This window comes from Meles meles, chromosome X (assembly GCF_922984935.1).
Source record: "Meles meles chromosome X, mMelMel3.1 paternal haplotype, whole genome shotgun sequence".
In the NCBI taxonomy this organism is placed as follows: Eukaryota; Metazoa; Chordata; class Mammalia; order Carnivora; family Mustelidae; genus Meles; species Meles meles.
Genome location: NC_060087.1, coordinates 51860786 through 51877397, shown reverse-complemented (window position 1 = coordinate 51877397; position 16612 = coordinate 51860786).

Here is a 16612-nt window from a genome sequence, read left to right as displayed (position 1 = left end):
AGATTGTTTAATTAGTTGGTCTATAGCTGCTCGTAATATGTTCCTATAATGGTTTGTATTTCTTTGGTGCTGGTTGTGATCTCTCCTCTTTCATTCATGATTTTATTTATTTGGGTCCTTTCTCTTTTCTTTTTGATAAGTCTGGCCAAGGGTTTATCAATCTTATTAATTCTTTCAAAGAATCAGCTCCTAGTTTCGTTGATTTGTTCTATTGTTTTTCTGGTTTCTATTTCATTGATTTCTGATCTGATCTTTATGATTTCTCTTCTTCTGCTGGGTTTTGGCTTTCTTTCTTGTTCTTTCTCCAGCTCCTTTAGGTGTAGTGTTAGGTTGTGTATTCGAGACCTTTCTTGTTTCTTGAGAAAGACTTGTATCTCTGTATATGTTCCTCTCAGGACTGCCTTTGCTGTGTCCCACAGATTTTGAACTATTGTGTTTTCATTATCATTTGTTTCCATGATTTTTTTCAATTCTTCTTTAATTTCCTGGTGGACCCATTCATTTTTTTTGAAGGATGCTGTTTAGTCTCCATATATTGGGTTCTTTCCAAATTTCCTCTTGTGATTGAGTTCTAGCTTCAGAACATTGTGGTCTGAAAACATGCAGGGAATGATCCCAATCTTTTCATACTGGTTGAGACCTGTTTTATGACCCAGGATGTGACCTATTCTGGAGAAGGTTCCATGTGCACTAGAGAAGGATGTATTCTGTTGCTGTGGGATGGAATGTTCTGAATACATCTGTGATGTCCATCTGGTCCAGTGTGTCATTTAAGGCCTTTATTTCCTTGTTGATCTTTTGCTCAGATGATCTGTCCATTTCAGTGAGGGGAGTGTTAAAGTCCCCTACTATTATTGTAGTATTATTGATGTGTTTCTTTGATTTTGTTAATAATTGGTTTATGTAGGGGCGCCTGGGTGGCTCAGTGGTTTAAGCCGCTGCCTTCGGCTCAGGTCATGATCTCAGGGTCCTGGGATCGAGTCCCGCATCGGGCTCTCTGCTCGGCAGGGAGCCTGCTTCCCTCTCACTCTCTCTGCCTGCCTCTCTGCCTACTTGTGATCTCTCTCTGTCAAATAAATAAATAAAAATAAAAATCTAAAAAAAAAAAAAAAAAATTGGTTTATGTAGTTGGCTGCTCCCACGTTAGGGGCATAGATATTTAAAATTGTTAGGTCTTCTTGTTGAACAGACCCTTTGAGCCTGATACAGTGTCCTTCCTCATCTCTTATTCTATTCTTTGGCCTAAAATCTATTTGATCTGTATAAGGGTTGCCACCCAGCTTTCTTCTGATGTCCATTAGCATGGTACATTTTTTTCCAACCCCTCACATCAAATCTGGAGGTGTCTTCGGTTCTAAAATGAGTTTCTTGTAGGCAGCATATTGATGGGTTTTGGAAATTTATCTATTCTGATACCCTGTGTCTTTTGATTGGTGCATTTAGACCCTTTACATTCAGGGTAACTATTAAGAGAGATTAATTTAGTGCTATTGTATTGCCTGTAAGGTGACTATTACACTCTATTGTCTATGTTCCTTTCTGTTTTACTACTTTTAGTGTCTCTCTTTGCTTAGAGGACCCTTTTCAATATTTATTGTAGAACTGGTTTGGTGTTTGCAAATTCTTTCAGGTTTTGTTTGTCCTGGAAGCTTTTTATCTCTCCTACTATTTTCAATGATAGCCTAGCTGGATATAGTGTTCTTGCCTGATGGTTTTTTTTTAAGATTTTATTTATTTATTTGACAGAGAGAGAGATCACAAGTAGGCAGAGAGGCAGGCAGAGAGAGAGGAGGAAGCAGGCTCCCCGCGGAGCAGAGAGCCCAATACAGGGCTCGATCCCAGGACCCTGAGATCATGACCTGAGCCGAATTCAGCGGCTTAATCCACTGAGCCACCCAGGCGCCCCTTGCCTGATGTTTTTCTCATTTAGTGCTCTGAATATATCATGGCAGTTGTTCTGGCCTGCCAGGTCTGTGGATAAGTCCACTGCCAATCTAATATTTTTACCCTTGTATGTTACAGACTTCTTCTCCTGGGCTGCTTTCAGGATTTTCTCTTTGTCGTTAAGTCTTGTAAATTTTACTGTTAGATGACGGGGTATGGACCTATTCTTATTGATTTGGAGCGGCAATCACTGCACCTTCTGGATTTTGATACTTCTTCCCTTTGCCATATTAGGAAAATTCTCGCCAATAATTCTTTCCAATATACCTTCCGCTCCCCTCTCTCTTTCTACTTCTTCTGGAATCCCAATTAGTCTAATGTTGTTTACTCTTATGGTGTCACTTATCTCTCAAATTCTCTCCTTGTGGTCCAGGATTTATTTGTCTCACTTTTGCTCAGGTTCCTTATACTCTGTCATTTGGTCTTCTATGTCACTAATTCTTCCTTCTGCTTCATTTATTCTAGTAGTAAGAGTTTCCTTTTTTTTTCATCAATAGTACATTTTTATTTATTTAATTTATTTTCAGAATAACAGTATTCATTGTTTTTGCACCACACCCAGTGATCCATGCAATATGTGCTGTCTCTATTAATCTCCACATGGTTCCCCATCCTCCCAACCCCCGCCCCTTCAAAAAACTCAGGTATTTTGTCAGAGTCCATAGTCTCTCATCATTCAATTCCCCTTCCAATTTCCCACAATCCCTTCTCCTCTCCATCTCCCCATGTCCTCCATGTTCTTGGTTATGCTCCACAAATAAGTGAAACCACATGATATTGACTCTCTCTGCTTGATGTATTTCGCTAAGCATAATCTCCTCCAGTCCCGTCCATGCTGCTACAAAAGTTGGGTATTCGTCCTTTCTGATGGAGGCATAGCACTCCATCGTGTACATGGACCACATCTTCCTTATCCATTCGTCCATTGAAGGGCATCTTGGTTCTTTCCACAGTTTGGCGACCGTGGCCATTGCTGCTATAAACACTGGGGTAGAGATGGCTCTTCTTTTCACTCCATCGGTATTTTGGGGTGAATACCCAGCAGTGCAATTGCAGGGTCATAGGGAAGCTCTATTTTTGATTTCTTGAGGAATCTCCACACTGTTCTCCAGAGTGACTGCACCAACTTGCATTCCCACCGACAGTGTAAGAGGGTTCCCCTTTCTCCACAACTTAAGCAACACACGTTGTTTCCTGTCTTGCTAATTTTGGCCGTTCTAACTGGTGTAAGGTGGTATCACAATGTGATTTTAATTTGAATCTCCCCAACAGCTAGTGATGATGAGCATTTTTTCATATGTCTGATAGCAATTTGTATGTCTTCATTGGCAACAAAGAGAAATAAAAGGTATCCAAATTGGAAACAAAGAAGTCAAACTCTCTCTCTTCATAGATGACATGATTTGTTATATGGAAAAACCCAAAGACTCCACCCCCAAACTACTAGAACTCATACAGCAATTCAGTAACGTGAAAGGATACAAAGTCAATGTACAGAAATCAGTGGCTTTCTTATACACTAACAATGAAAATGCAGAAAGGGAAATTAGAGAATTGATTCCATTTATTATAGCATCAAGAACCATAAGATACCTGTGAATAAACCTAACCAAAGAAGTAAAGGATCTGTATTCCAGGAACTACAGAGCACTCATGAAAGAAATTGAAGAAGACACAAAAAGATGGAAGACTGTTCCATGCTCTTGGATCAGAAGAATAAACATTGTTAAAATGTCTATACTGCCTAGAGCAATCTATACGTTAATGCCATTCCAATCAAAATTCCACCGGTATTTTTCAAAGAGCTGGAGCAAATAATGCTACAATTTGTATGGAATCAGAAGAGACCCCGAATTGCTAAGAAAATGTTGAAAAACCAGAAACAAAACTGGCGGCATCATGTTACCTGATTTTAAGCTTTACTACAAAGCTGTGATCACCATGATAGCATGGTGATAAAAACAGACACATAGACCAGTCGAACAGAGTGGAGAGCCCAGATATGAGCCCTATACTCTATGGTCAAATAATCTTCGACAAAAGAGGAAAACATATACAGTTTAAAAAAGACAGTCTCTTCAATAAATGCTGCTTGGAAAACAGGACAGCGATATGTAGAAGAATGAAACTTGACCATTCTCTTACAACGTACACAAAGATAAGTTCAAAATGGATAAAAGACCTCAACGTGAGACAGGAATCCATCAGAATCCTAGAGGAGAACATAGGCAGTAACCTCTTCGACATTGGCCACAGCAACTTCTTTCAAGATATGTCTCCGAAGGCAAAAGAAACTAAAGTGAAAATGAACTTTTGGGACTTAATCAAGATCAAAAGCTTCTGCATAGCAAAGGAAATACTCAACAAAACACAGAATCAACCCACAGAATGAGGGAAGACTTTCACAATTGACACTACAGACAAAGGGCTGATACCAAGATGTATAAAGAACACAAACTCAAAACAGAAAAAACAGATAATCACGTCAAAAATCACGTCAAAAATGGGCAGAGGACATGAACAGACACTTCTCCAAATAAGGCATACAAATGGCTAACAGATACATGAAAAAATGTTCATCATCATTAGCCATCAGGGAGCTTCAAATCGAAACCACATTGAGATACCACCTTACACCAGTTAGAATGGCCAAAATTAACAAGACAGTAAACAACATGTATTGGGAAGGTTGTGGAGAAAGGGGAACCATCTTACACTGTTGGTGGGAATGCAAGTTGGTGCAGCCACTTTGGAAAACAGTGTGGAGATTCCTCAAGAAATTAAGAGTAGAGATTCCCTATGACTGTGCAATTGCACTGTTGGGTATTTACCCCAAAGATACAGATGTAGTGAAATGAAGGGTCATCTGTACCTCAATGTTCATCACAGCAATGGGCACGGTCACCAAATTGTGGAAAGAAACAAGATGCCCTTCAAAGGATGAATGGATAAAGAATATATATACAAATATATATATATATATATATATATATATATATACATATATATACACACACACATACATATATACATATATATGTGTATACACACACACATATATACCTATATATTAATACATACATACCATGGAGTATTATGCCTCTATTGGAAAGGATGAACACTCACCTTCTGTATCAACATGGATCTTTTCTGTATCAACATAAGATCTTTTAATGGCAGAACATTTTTTTATAATGAATTAAGTCACATAAAATGCCAATTTTCACATTTTTTAATTTAGACATCTAAGTACCTTAAGTTTATCGGATACAAACATAGTAGGCATTTTGATTAAAAAAAAAAAAAACAAAACAACTAAATTTCCATGAAAGCATCAAAGCTATTGTCATTATTCTTCCCATTTGAATAAACCTGATACTTAGTTAACTCACACAAAATGAGCTAAATCTTCCTTGACATAACCAAGAACTGTCATTCAGAGCTCCACATTTGAGACTGATTTTTTTTTCAGCTATCTTCACTAATGGTATATATCAGCTGGGAGTGCTCTTGCCTCCAAGTAAAGGAAAAATGTGGGTAATAGTAGCTCAAACATGAGTATATTCTTCTCAGGTAGCAAGATGTCTGGAAACAGGTGATTTCCTGGCTTCACTCCCATTTTTCAGTGATGGCATCAAGGATCTCATCTCTTCAGGGCTCCTCGTGGGTGGGGCAGACAGAATAATAAGTAAATTAGTAAAATGTATATTGTATTAAAATAAAACCAGGTGGTAAAATACACCTTAAAATTTCAGTAATTTAACCTAGGAAAGGTTTATTTCTTTTACAAGTAATGGAAGTGGGTAAGTAAGCATACCTTTCTTTTCCATAAATGTGTTTAGAGACCTAGGCCAATGAAGTCTTTGCCATCTTCAACAAATATCCTTCTACTGTCATCCCCTGGCTCTGACTCTTTTGTTTTCCAGCCTGAAGACACAGAGAGCAGCAGGAGAGATCTGATCCTCTGCATACAGGTCATGATGACTGGATTGTCAGTACTGCGGGACAAGGAGTTCTTTCTAGGAGCATACCAATGTTGAGAACCCCTTGCCCTCTTTGTTGACAAGCATGGCCTCAAGTTGAATAATGCAGAAGATTTCTCAAGTTCTTGCTTTTTATGAGAAGTATGTTCAGTTATCATTTGCCTACTTCTCTCAGGAAAGAGCTACAAGTTAAAGTGATTTCTGACTATTAATGTTTTGGCTATTTAGATTCTAGAAGAGAATCAGAGTTGGTCATATACTTTCCTGTTCCTGTGCATTCTTTTCAGATTGTCACCTGTTTTATGAAGGCTTTTCTTTAAGATTTATTTATTTATTTGAGAGAGAGAGAGAGCATGCACAAGCATGGTGGGAGGGTCAAAGGGAGAGGGAGAGAGATTCTCAAGCAGACTCCTGGCTGAGCACGGAGCTGGACGTGGGGCTTGATCTCCCAACCTTGAGATCATGACATGAGCTAAAATGAAGAGTCAGATGCTTAGTTGACTGAACCACCCAGGTGCTTCATGTTCATGTGAAGGCTTCTTATATGTCTTACAAGTCTATAGTAAAATAATAACTTGTTGATGGCTCTTAAATAATAATCTTTTCTTTTCACTACCTAGTTCTGTCTCTGACCTTGCATCCTTTCACTGGAGAGATCTAATCTGCTCTCCAGGTGTGCTTGTTTCCTTCAAACATGAAAAAGCTGAGGCTCAATGAGGTGAAGTACTTTGTCCATGATGCTCCTAATTCTGAAGTTAGAAATGTAGGTATTACTTTGACAACTTCCTCTCCATCATGCCCCTTTAACACAAGTCATTGTAAAATTTAAGCCAGATCATGTCTGTCATATTTCTCAAATTCAGTCAAAATTTTCTGCCATTCCTTTAACCATCATATTGATTCAGTCACTAACATTTGTCACCTGGGCTATAGCAGCATTCTCCTACTTGGTTTTTTCAACTCAATTATTCTTCCCCTACAATGTCAACATAAGATCTTTTTAAAAAAAAATTATTTTTTAAATTTCTTTCCAGTGTTCCAGAATACATTGTTTACGCACCACACCAAGTGCCCCATGCAATACATGCCCTCCGTAATACCCACCACCAGGCTCACCCAAACTCCCACCCCCTCCAAAACCCTCAGTTTCTTTCTCAGAGTCCAGACTCTTATGGTTCGTCTCCCCCTCCAAATTCCCCCAACTCCCTTCACTCCATATCCCCATGTCCTCCATGTTATTCCTTATGCTCCATAAGTAAGTGAAACCATACGATAATTGACTCTATCTGCTTAACTTATTTCACTCAGCATAATCTCTTCCAGTCCCGTCCATGTTAATATAAAAGTTGGGTATTCATCCTTTCTGATGGAGGCATAATACTTCATAGTACATATGGACTGTACCTTCTTTTTTTAATTTTATTTTTTTTGTTTATTTACAGCATAACAGTGTTCATTGTTTTGGCATCACACCCAGTGCTCCATGCAGTACGTGCCCTCCCTATTACCCACCACCTGGTTCCTCAACCTCCCAACCCCCGCCCCTTCAAAGCCCTCTGGTTGTTTTTCAGAGTCCATAGTCTCTCATGGTTCATCTCCCCTTCCAGTTTCCCTCAACTCCCTCTCCTCTCCATCTCCCCATGTCCTCCATGTTCTTTGTTATGCTCCACAAATAAGTGAGACCATATGATACTTGACTCTCTCTGCTTGACTTATTTCGCTCAGCATAATCTCTTCCAGTCCCGTCCATGTTGCTACAAAAGTTGGGTATTCATCCTTTCTGATGGAGGCATAATACTCCATTGTGTATATGGACCACATCTTCCTTATCCATTCATTCATTGAAGGGCATCTTGGTTCTTTTTTTTTTTTAAAGATTTTTTTTAAAATTTATTTGACAGACAGAGATTACGAGATTACAAGTAGCCGGAGAGGTAGGCGGAGAGAGAGAGAGGAGGATGCAGGCTTCCCCACTGAGCAGAAAGCCCGATGTGGGGCTCGATCCCAGGACCCTGGGACCATGACCTGAGCTGAAGGCAGAGGCTTTAACCCACTGAGCCACCCAGGTGCCCCGGGCATCTTGGTTCTTTCCACAGTTTGGCGACTGTAGCCATTGCCAAAGACTCCACCCCCAAACTACTAGAACTCATACAGCAATTCAGTAACGTGGCAGGATACAAAGTCAATGTACAGAAATCAGTGGCTTTCTTATACACTAACAATGAAAATACAGAAAGGGAAATTAGAGAATCGATTCCATTTACTATAGCACCAAGAACCATAAGATACCTGGGAATAAACCTAACCAAAGAGGTAAAGGACCTGTACTCGAGGAACTACAGAACACTCATGAAAGAAACTGAAGAAGACACAAAAAGATGGAAGACCGTTCCATGCTCTTGGATTGGAAGAATAAACATTGTTAAAATGTCTATACTGCCTAGAGCAATCTATACTTTTAATGCCATTCGGATCAAAATTCCACCAGTATTTTTCAAAGAGCTGGAGCAAATAATCCTAAAATTTGTATGGAATCAGAAGAGACCCCGAATTGCTAAGGAAATGTTGAAACACAAAAACAAAACTGGCAGCATCATGTTACCCGATTTCAAGCTTTACTACAAAGCTGTGATCACCAAGACAGCGTGGTACTGGCATAAAAACAGACACATAGACCAGTGGAACAGAGTGGAGAGCCCAGATATGGACCCTCAACTCTATGGTGAAATAATCTTCGACACGACAGGAAAAAAATATTCAATGGAAAAAAGTCTCTTCAATAAATGGTGCTGGGAAAACTGGACAGCGATATGTAGAAGAATGAAACTTGACCATTCTCTTACACCGTACACAAAGATAAACTCGAAATGGATAAAAGACCTCAACGTGAGACAGGAATCTATCAGAATCCTAGAGGAGAACATAGGCAGTAACCTCTTCGATATCAGCCACAGCAACTTCTTTCAAGATATGTCTCCAAAGGCCAAGGAAACAAAAGTGAAAATGAACTTTTGGGACTTCATCAAGATCAAAAGCTTCTGGACTGTACCTTTTTTATCCATTCATCTATTGAAGGGCATCTTTTTTTCATGTGTCTGTTAGCCATTTGTATGTTTTCTTTGGAGAAGTGTCTGTTCATGTCTTCTGCCCATTTTTTGATGTGATTATCACTTTTGTGTGCGTTGAGTTTTAGGAGTTCTTTATAGATCTTGGATATCAGCCCTTTGACTGTACTGTCATTTGCGAATATCTTCTCCCATTCTGTGAGTTGCCTCTTTGTTTTGTTGACTGTTTCCTCTGCTGTGCACAAACCTCTGATCTTGATGAAGTCCCAAAAGTTCATTTTCTCTTTTGTTTCCTTTGCCTTTGGAGATGTGACTTGAAAGAAGCTGTTGTGGCTGATGTCAAAGTGGTTACTGCCTATGTTCTTCTCTAGGATTCTGATGGATTCCTGCTTCACGTTGAGATCTTTTATCCATTTTGAGTTTATCTTTGTGTATGGTGTAAGAGAATGGTGGCGTTTCATTCTTCTACTCATAGCTGTCCAATTTTCCCAGCACCATTTATTGCAGAGAATGGTCTTTTTTCCACTGTATATTTTTTCCTGCTTTGTTGAAGATTATTTGACCATCAAGTTGAGGGTCCATATCTGGGCTCTCTTCTCTGTTCCACTGCTCTATGTGTCTGTTTTTGTCTGGCCAACATCTTGATTTCAGCCGTGTAAGGTGCTAAGCAGTGAACCCAGCTAAACTTGCCCAGACTGCTGACCTACAGAATGAACTGTGAGGTAATAAATGAGTTTTTTTCATTACGTTATGTTAGTCGCCATACAGTACACCCTTAGTTTTTGATGTAGTGCCATTCAGTCTCTTTCTGGTCCCTCACTTATGCTTCCCAGTATTACCTCTTAAATACATTACTGTTCCTAAATACTTGTCTCAAGCTCTGCTTTCAATAGAATCTAAATAAGCCAGTTATGCTCTAAACTAAAGTGCAGAGTACTATAAGAGAAAGCAGGTACGGTGGCAGAACTAAAAATAGTAAGTTAATTCTCAGTTTAGGATAAAATGAATTAAGGGGTCCTGTATGGTATTAATTTATTCATTCAAGAAATATTTATTGATCTATTATGTGATATAGAAATAAAGCATAGATCAAGACAAACTGATTCTAATTCCTTTGATGCTAATAGACTGATAGGGAAGGTAAACAATAAAATGTTCTATGAATATTTGAAGGACAAGTCCAGGGTGCTTGGGTGCATATACTGGGTAACCTAATATTGACATTTGTATTCTTGAGGGCTTCCTAAAGAAAATAACTTTTCAGATGAGATCTGAAAGAAGAGAGGGCATTTTTGGGAGACAGAGTGATAACAGACGTGAGAAAGTGAGATAAGGAGGAGATAAGGAGGGGGTCCAGGCAGAAGGAAACATGTGGTCAAGTCCCCAAGGTGTGAAAGACCCATATACATTTGGTTATGGCTGTCGTGGGGAGGACAGGAGTATAGCATAAAGGGAAGTTAAAGAGGAAGGTAGTACCTGACCTTGAAAGGGCTTGTAGGCTATGGTGAGGTTTTTAAATTTTTACCCTAAGGGCAAGTGGAAGCCAAGGAAGTGTTTTTAGCAGGGCAGTGCCAAGAGATTTGCACTTAAAAGACATCATCCTAGCTGTTTTGTGGAGATGAACTGGAGAGGTGGGTAGCTTGAAGAAAGGAAAACTAGCTGGAAGACTAAATTTTACAGATAAAAGATAAAAGTGGCTTGGATTAGAGTAGCACCAGTAGCAATGGAGAAAAAGTGAACAGACTTGAGAGGTATTTGGGAATTGTAATTAATGGGACTTGGTGACTGTCTATATGTGAGGATAGCTTACAGAAGGAAATGTTAAAGATGATTACTAAGTGTCTACCTTAACCATCTGAGGAAATAGTGGTGCCATTATGTAAAGAAGGAATAATGAAATCACATAGATGTGGATGCAATCACCTTGACATGCCTTGACATCCAATTCAAATTTGTTGTTCCTGGATCTCACTCCTTTGGAAACCTCTGCTCAACAGAGTTTCTTTTGCTAAGTCATATTAATTATAATCTCATGTTGTAGATTATTTATAAGCTAAATCATATTAATTAAGGCTAATGGGTTAATATGCCATCTCTACTAGGATGAGCGTGGCATCTTGCCAGGGGTCTTTGGAAGAGAATGCCTTTATTAAACAAGTCATTGGGGGAAATCACAGGATACTGGAGATATTTGTAGACAGGAAGTGTTTCTTGAGGGGGGAATATTCCACATCCTTTTAGTAATTAGAGTAGGGCTATCCCAAAAGGACTCAAGAAGAAAATAATACCCTTAACCTCCTTTTGAGCATTTCTTCAACTTGCACAGGCATCAAGAAGATTGAAGCTCAATGGAAGGGCCCCTTATTGGGATCCAGATTCTACGCCAGCCAAGCTTAACTGTATCACCTGATGAGAGCTAATTGCTAAACTTTCAGGAATTTGGTGACTAGTTTAAGTGACATCACCTTGGTAGGTTAAAATCGGCCAGATTTGGAGAATTCACATCATAGAAATTGGCAACTGCTACAAATTAGGGCTTGTTTTCCTTCAGAGAACTGACTGCTGGTTTACCAGCACACCACTGATTCCAATCCTGCCACACACTAACCATGTGGTTTTTTCTATCTACATTCACATCCTTGGTGATCACATCCATTCTTGTGGCTTTAACACCAGGTATATTCTGGAAACTCCCAAATTGGTATCACTAATCCAGATCTTTCTCCCCAGTGCCAGACTCATGTATCAGACTCATTTAACCAACAGAATAGTTAACATTAACATTGCAGCTCAGATATCTAATGGGCATCACAAAAAACAGGCTCAAAACTGATCCCCTCATCTACAACTTCTGCTCTCTCCTCATTGCAAACTTTCTTCTGCTATCTTGACCATTTCATCAAATGGAAACTCCTTCCTTTTTCTTAGGCCTGGCACACTACTATTGTCATTGGATATTCTCTTTCTCTCACATCCCACATTCAATCCATCATCAAGTTCTGTTGCTTTACTTTGAAAACATATCCAGAATCTGACTATTTCAATCTTCACTGCCACCTTATTATACTGTGCCACCATTATCTCCTACAGGAATCATTGTAGTAATCCTCTGACTGGTCTTCTTGCTCCTTCCTTTGCTCCTCTGGAGTCTGTTCTCAGTGTAGCAACCAGAGTAATCTCATTAAAACACAAGTCAGATGGGAATAAATAGACTCTGGATGTGTTACAAAAGACTGCACTAACAAAAATAAACTTCAAAAACTTCAAACTTGGTTCATTTTGGTATTGAATTGCAATTCGCTGATGATAAGTGATAATGAGCATCTTTTCATGTGTCCATTGGGCATCTACATGTCTTCTTTATTTTATTTTCTTATGCTATGTTAGTCATCATACAATACATCATTAGTTTTTGATTCATTGTCTGCGTATAACACCCAGTACTCCATGCAACACGTGCCCTCTTTAATACCCATCTCCAGGCTAACACATCCCCCACCCCTTCCCCTCCAAAACCCTCAGTTGGTTTCCCAGAGTCCATAGTCTCTCATGGTTCATCTCCCCTTCTTATTTCTCCATCTTAATTTTCCCCTTCCTTCTCCTAATGTCCTCCATGTTATTCCTTATGTTCCGCAAATAAGTGAAACCATATGATAACTGCCTTACGCTTCTTGATTTATTTCACTCAGCAAAATCTCCTCCAGTTCCACCCATGTTGATGCAAAAGTTGGATCTTTATCCTTTCTGATGTCTGAGTAATATTCCACTGCACAGGTGGACCACATCTTCTTTATCCATTCATCTTTTGAAGGGCATCCTGGCTCTTTCCAGTTTGGCTATTGTGGACATTGGTGCTATGAACATTGGGGTGTATGTGGCCCTTCTTCTCACTGAATCTGTGTCGTTGGGGGTAAATACTCAGCAGTGCAATTGCTGGATCATAAGGTTACTCTATTTTTAACTTTTTGAGGAAACTCCACACTGTTTTCCAAAGTGCCTGCACCAACTTGCATTCCCACCAACAATGTAAGAGGTTCCTCTTTCTCCACAGCAACTCCAACATTTGTTGTTTCTTGACTTGTCAATTTTTGCCATTCTAACTGGTGTAAGGTGGTATCTCATTATGGTTTTGATTCGAATTCCCCTGCGGGTTAATGATGTTGAACATTTTTTCATATGTTTGTTAGCCATTTGTATGTCTTCTTTGGAGAAGTGTCTGTTCATGTCTTCTGCCCATTTTTTGACTTGATTACCTATTTTTTGGGTCTTGACTTCGAGGGGTTCTTTACAGATCTTGGATATCAGTCTTTTGTCTATAGTGTCATTTGAAAATGCTTTCTCCCATTCCATGGGTTGCCTCTTTGTTTTGTTGACTTTTTCCTTTGCTGTGCAGAAATTTTTATCTTGATGAAGTCTCAAAAGTTCATTTTTGCTTTTGTTTCCCTTGCCTTTGGAGACTATCTTGAAAGAAATTGCTGTGGGCTATGTCAAAAAGGTTACTGCCTATGTTTTCTCTAGGATTTTGATGGAGTCCTGTCCCACATTAAGGTCTTTCATTCATTTCAAGTGTATCTTTGCATGTGGTGTAAGTAAATGGTTGAGTTTCATTCTTCCATATATAGCTGTCCAGTTTTCCCAGCACCATTTATTGAAGAGACTGTCTTTTTTCCATTGGATACTTTTTTTCTTTTTTTGTCGAAGATTAGTTAACCATAGAGTTGAGGCTCCATATCTGGGCTCTGTATTCTGTTCCATTTTTCTATGTGTCTTTTTGTTTGTGCCAGTACCTTGCTGTCTTGGTGATCACAGCTCTGCAATATAGCTTGACATCGGGCAACATGATATTGCCAGCCTTCCTTTTCTTTTTCAATGTTTCCTTGGCAATTCAGGGCCTTTTCTCTTTCCATACAAATATTAGGATTGAAGTCCTAGCAACAACAATCAGACAACAAAAATAAAAGTTATCCAATTTGGTAAAGAAGAAGTCAAACTCTATTTGCAGATGACATGATATTTTATGTGGAAAACCCAAAGGACTCCACCCCTGAATTACTAGAACTCATACAGCAGTTCAGTAATCTGACAGGATACAAACTCAATGCACAACAATCAGTTGCTTTCCTATATACTACCGATGTAACTGTAGGAAGAGAAATTGGGGAATTGATTTGGTTTATAATAGCACCAAAAACCATGAGATACCTTGGAATAAACCTAACCAAAGAGGTGAAGGATCTCTACTCTAGAAACTACAGAACACTTATGAAAGAAATTGAAGAAGATACAAAAAGACAGAAACATTCCGATGTCATGGATTGGAAGAATAAACATTGTTAAAAAGTCAGTGCTGCCCAGACCAATCTATACTTTCAACTCCATCCTTATCAAAATACCAATGGCATTTTTCAAAGTGCTGGACAAACAATCCTCTGTCTCCTTTAGAAAAAAAATGTGTGCTCATGTCTTCTGCTCATTTATCATTGGATTACTCTTTTTTTTTGGTGTTGAGGCTTATAACTTCTTTGCATGTTTAAATACTAGCCCCTTATCCGATATGTTATTTGTAAATATCTTCTCCCATTCTGTAGGTTGACTTTAGTGCTGTTGATTGTTTCCTTAATTGTGCAGAAATTTTTTTTTTATTTTGTTGATGTCCCTGTAGTTTATTTTTGCTTTTGTTTCCCTTGCCTTAGGAAACATATGTAGTAAGAATTTCCTACAGCTGATGTCAAAGAGGTTACTTGCCTGTGTTCTACTCTAGGACAGTTTCCTGTCTCATATTTAGGTCTTTCATCCACTTTGAATTTATTTTTTGTGTTTAAGAAAGTGGTCCAGTTTCATTTTTCTGCATGCTGCTGTCAAATCTTCCCAACACCACTTGTTGAAGGGACTGTCTTTTCCCATCGAATATTCTCTTCTCTTTTGTCAAGGATTAATTGACCACACACTTACGGGTTCATTTCTGGAATTTCTATTCTCTTCTCTTGATTTATGTGTTTACTGTTGTCCCAGTGTCATACTGTCTTGAATACTACAGCTTTGCAATATAACTTAAAGTCTCAATTGTGATTCCTCCAGCCTTGATTTTCTTTTCCAATGTTGCTTTGGTGACTCTGAGTCTTTTGTTTTTCCTTATAAATGTTAGGATTTTTTCTAGCTTTCTGAAAAATGCTCTTTGCATTTTGTCTTTTTTAAAACTTAAATCCAATTAGCCCACATATACTACATCATTAGTTTTTGGTGTAGTGTTCAATGATTCATTAGTTGCATATAACACCAAGTGCTCATTCACATCACATACTCTTCTTAATATCCATCACCCAGTCAACCTTATCTCCCACCCACAGCTCCATCCACAACCCGCAGTTTTTTTCCCAGAGTCAAGAGTCTCTCATATTTTCACTCCCTCTCTGATTTCTTCCCATTCAGTTTTTCTCCCTTCCCTTATGATACTCTGCTCTATTTCTTGTATTCCACATATGAGTGAAATCATATGATAATTGTCTTTCTCTGATTAACTTATTTCACTTAGCATAAGGCCCTCCAGTTTCATCCATGTTGATGTAAATGGTAGGCATTCATTTTTTTTACTGACATATAATGTATTATTTGTTTCAGTGGTACAAGCCTGTGATTCATCAGTTTTACACAATTCACAGTACTCACCATAGCACATACCTTCCTTAATGTCCATCACTCAACCACCCTATCCCTCCCAATCCCCACCCCTCCAGCAACGCTCAGTTTGTTTCCTGAAATTAAAAGTCTCTTATGGTTTGTCTCCCTCTCTGGTTTCATCTTGCTTCATTTTTCCCTCCCTTCCCCTATGATCCTCTATCTTCTTTCTCAAATTCTTCATATCAGTGAGATCATATCATTGTCTTTCTCTGATTGACTTATTTTGCCTAGCATGATACACTCTAGTTCCATCCACATCACTGTAATGGCAAGATTTCTTTTTTTCTGATGGCTGCATAGTATTCCATTGTATATCTTTTTTTTTTTTCTTTTTTTTTTAATTTGTTTATCTACAGCATAACAGTGTTCATTGTTTGGGCATCACACCCAGTGGTCCATGCAGTACGTGCCCTCCCTATTACCCACCACCTGGTTCCTCAACCTCCCACCCCCCACCCCTTCGAAACCCTCAGGTAGTTTTTCAGAGTCCATAGTCTCTCATGGTTCATCTCCCCTTCCAGTTTCCCTCAACTCCCTCTCCTCTCCATCTCCCCATGTCCTCCATGTTCTTTGTTATGCTCCACAAATAAGTGAGACCATATGATACTTGACTCTCTCTGCTTGACTTATTTCGCTCAGCATAATCTCTTCCAGTCCCGTCCATGTTGCTACAAAAGTTGGGTATTCATCCTTTCTGATGGAGGCATAATACTCCATTGTGTATATGTACCACATCTTCCTTATCCATTCATCCGTTAAAGGGCATTTTTGTTCTTTCCACAGTTTGGCGACCGTAGCCATTGCTGCAATAAGCATTGGGGTACAGATGGCCCTTCTTTTCACTACATCAGTATCTTTGGGGTAAATACCCAGCAGTGCAATTGCAGGGTCATAGGGAAGCTCTATTCTTAATTTCTTCAGGAGTCTCCACACTGTTCTCCA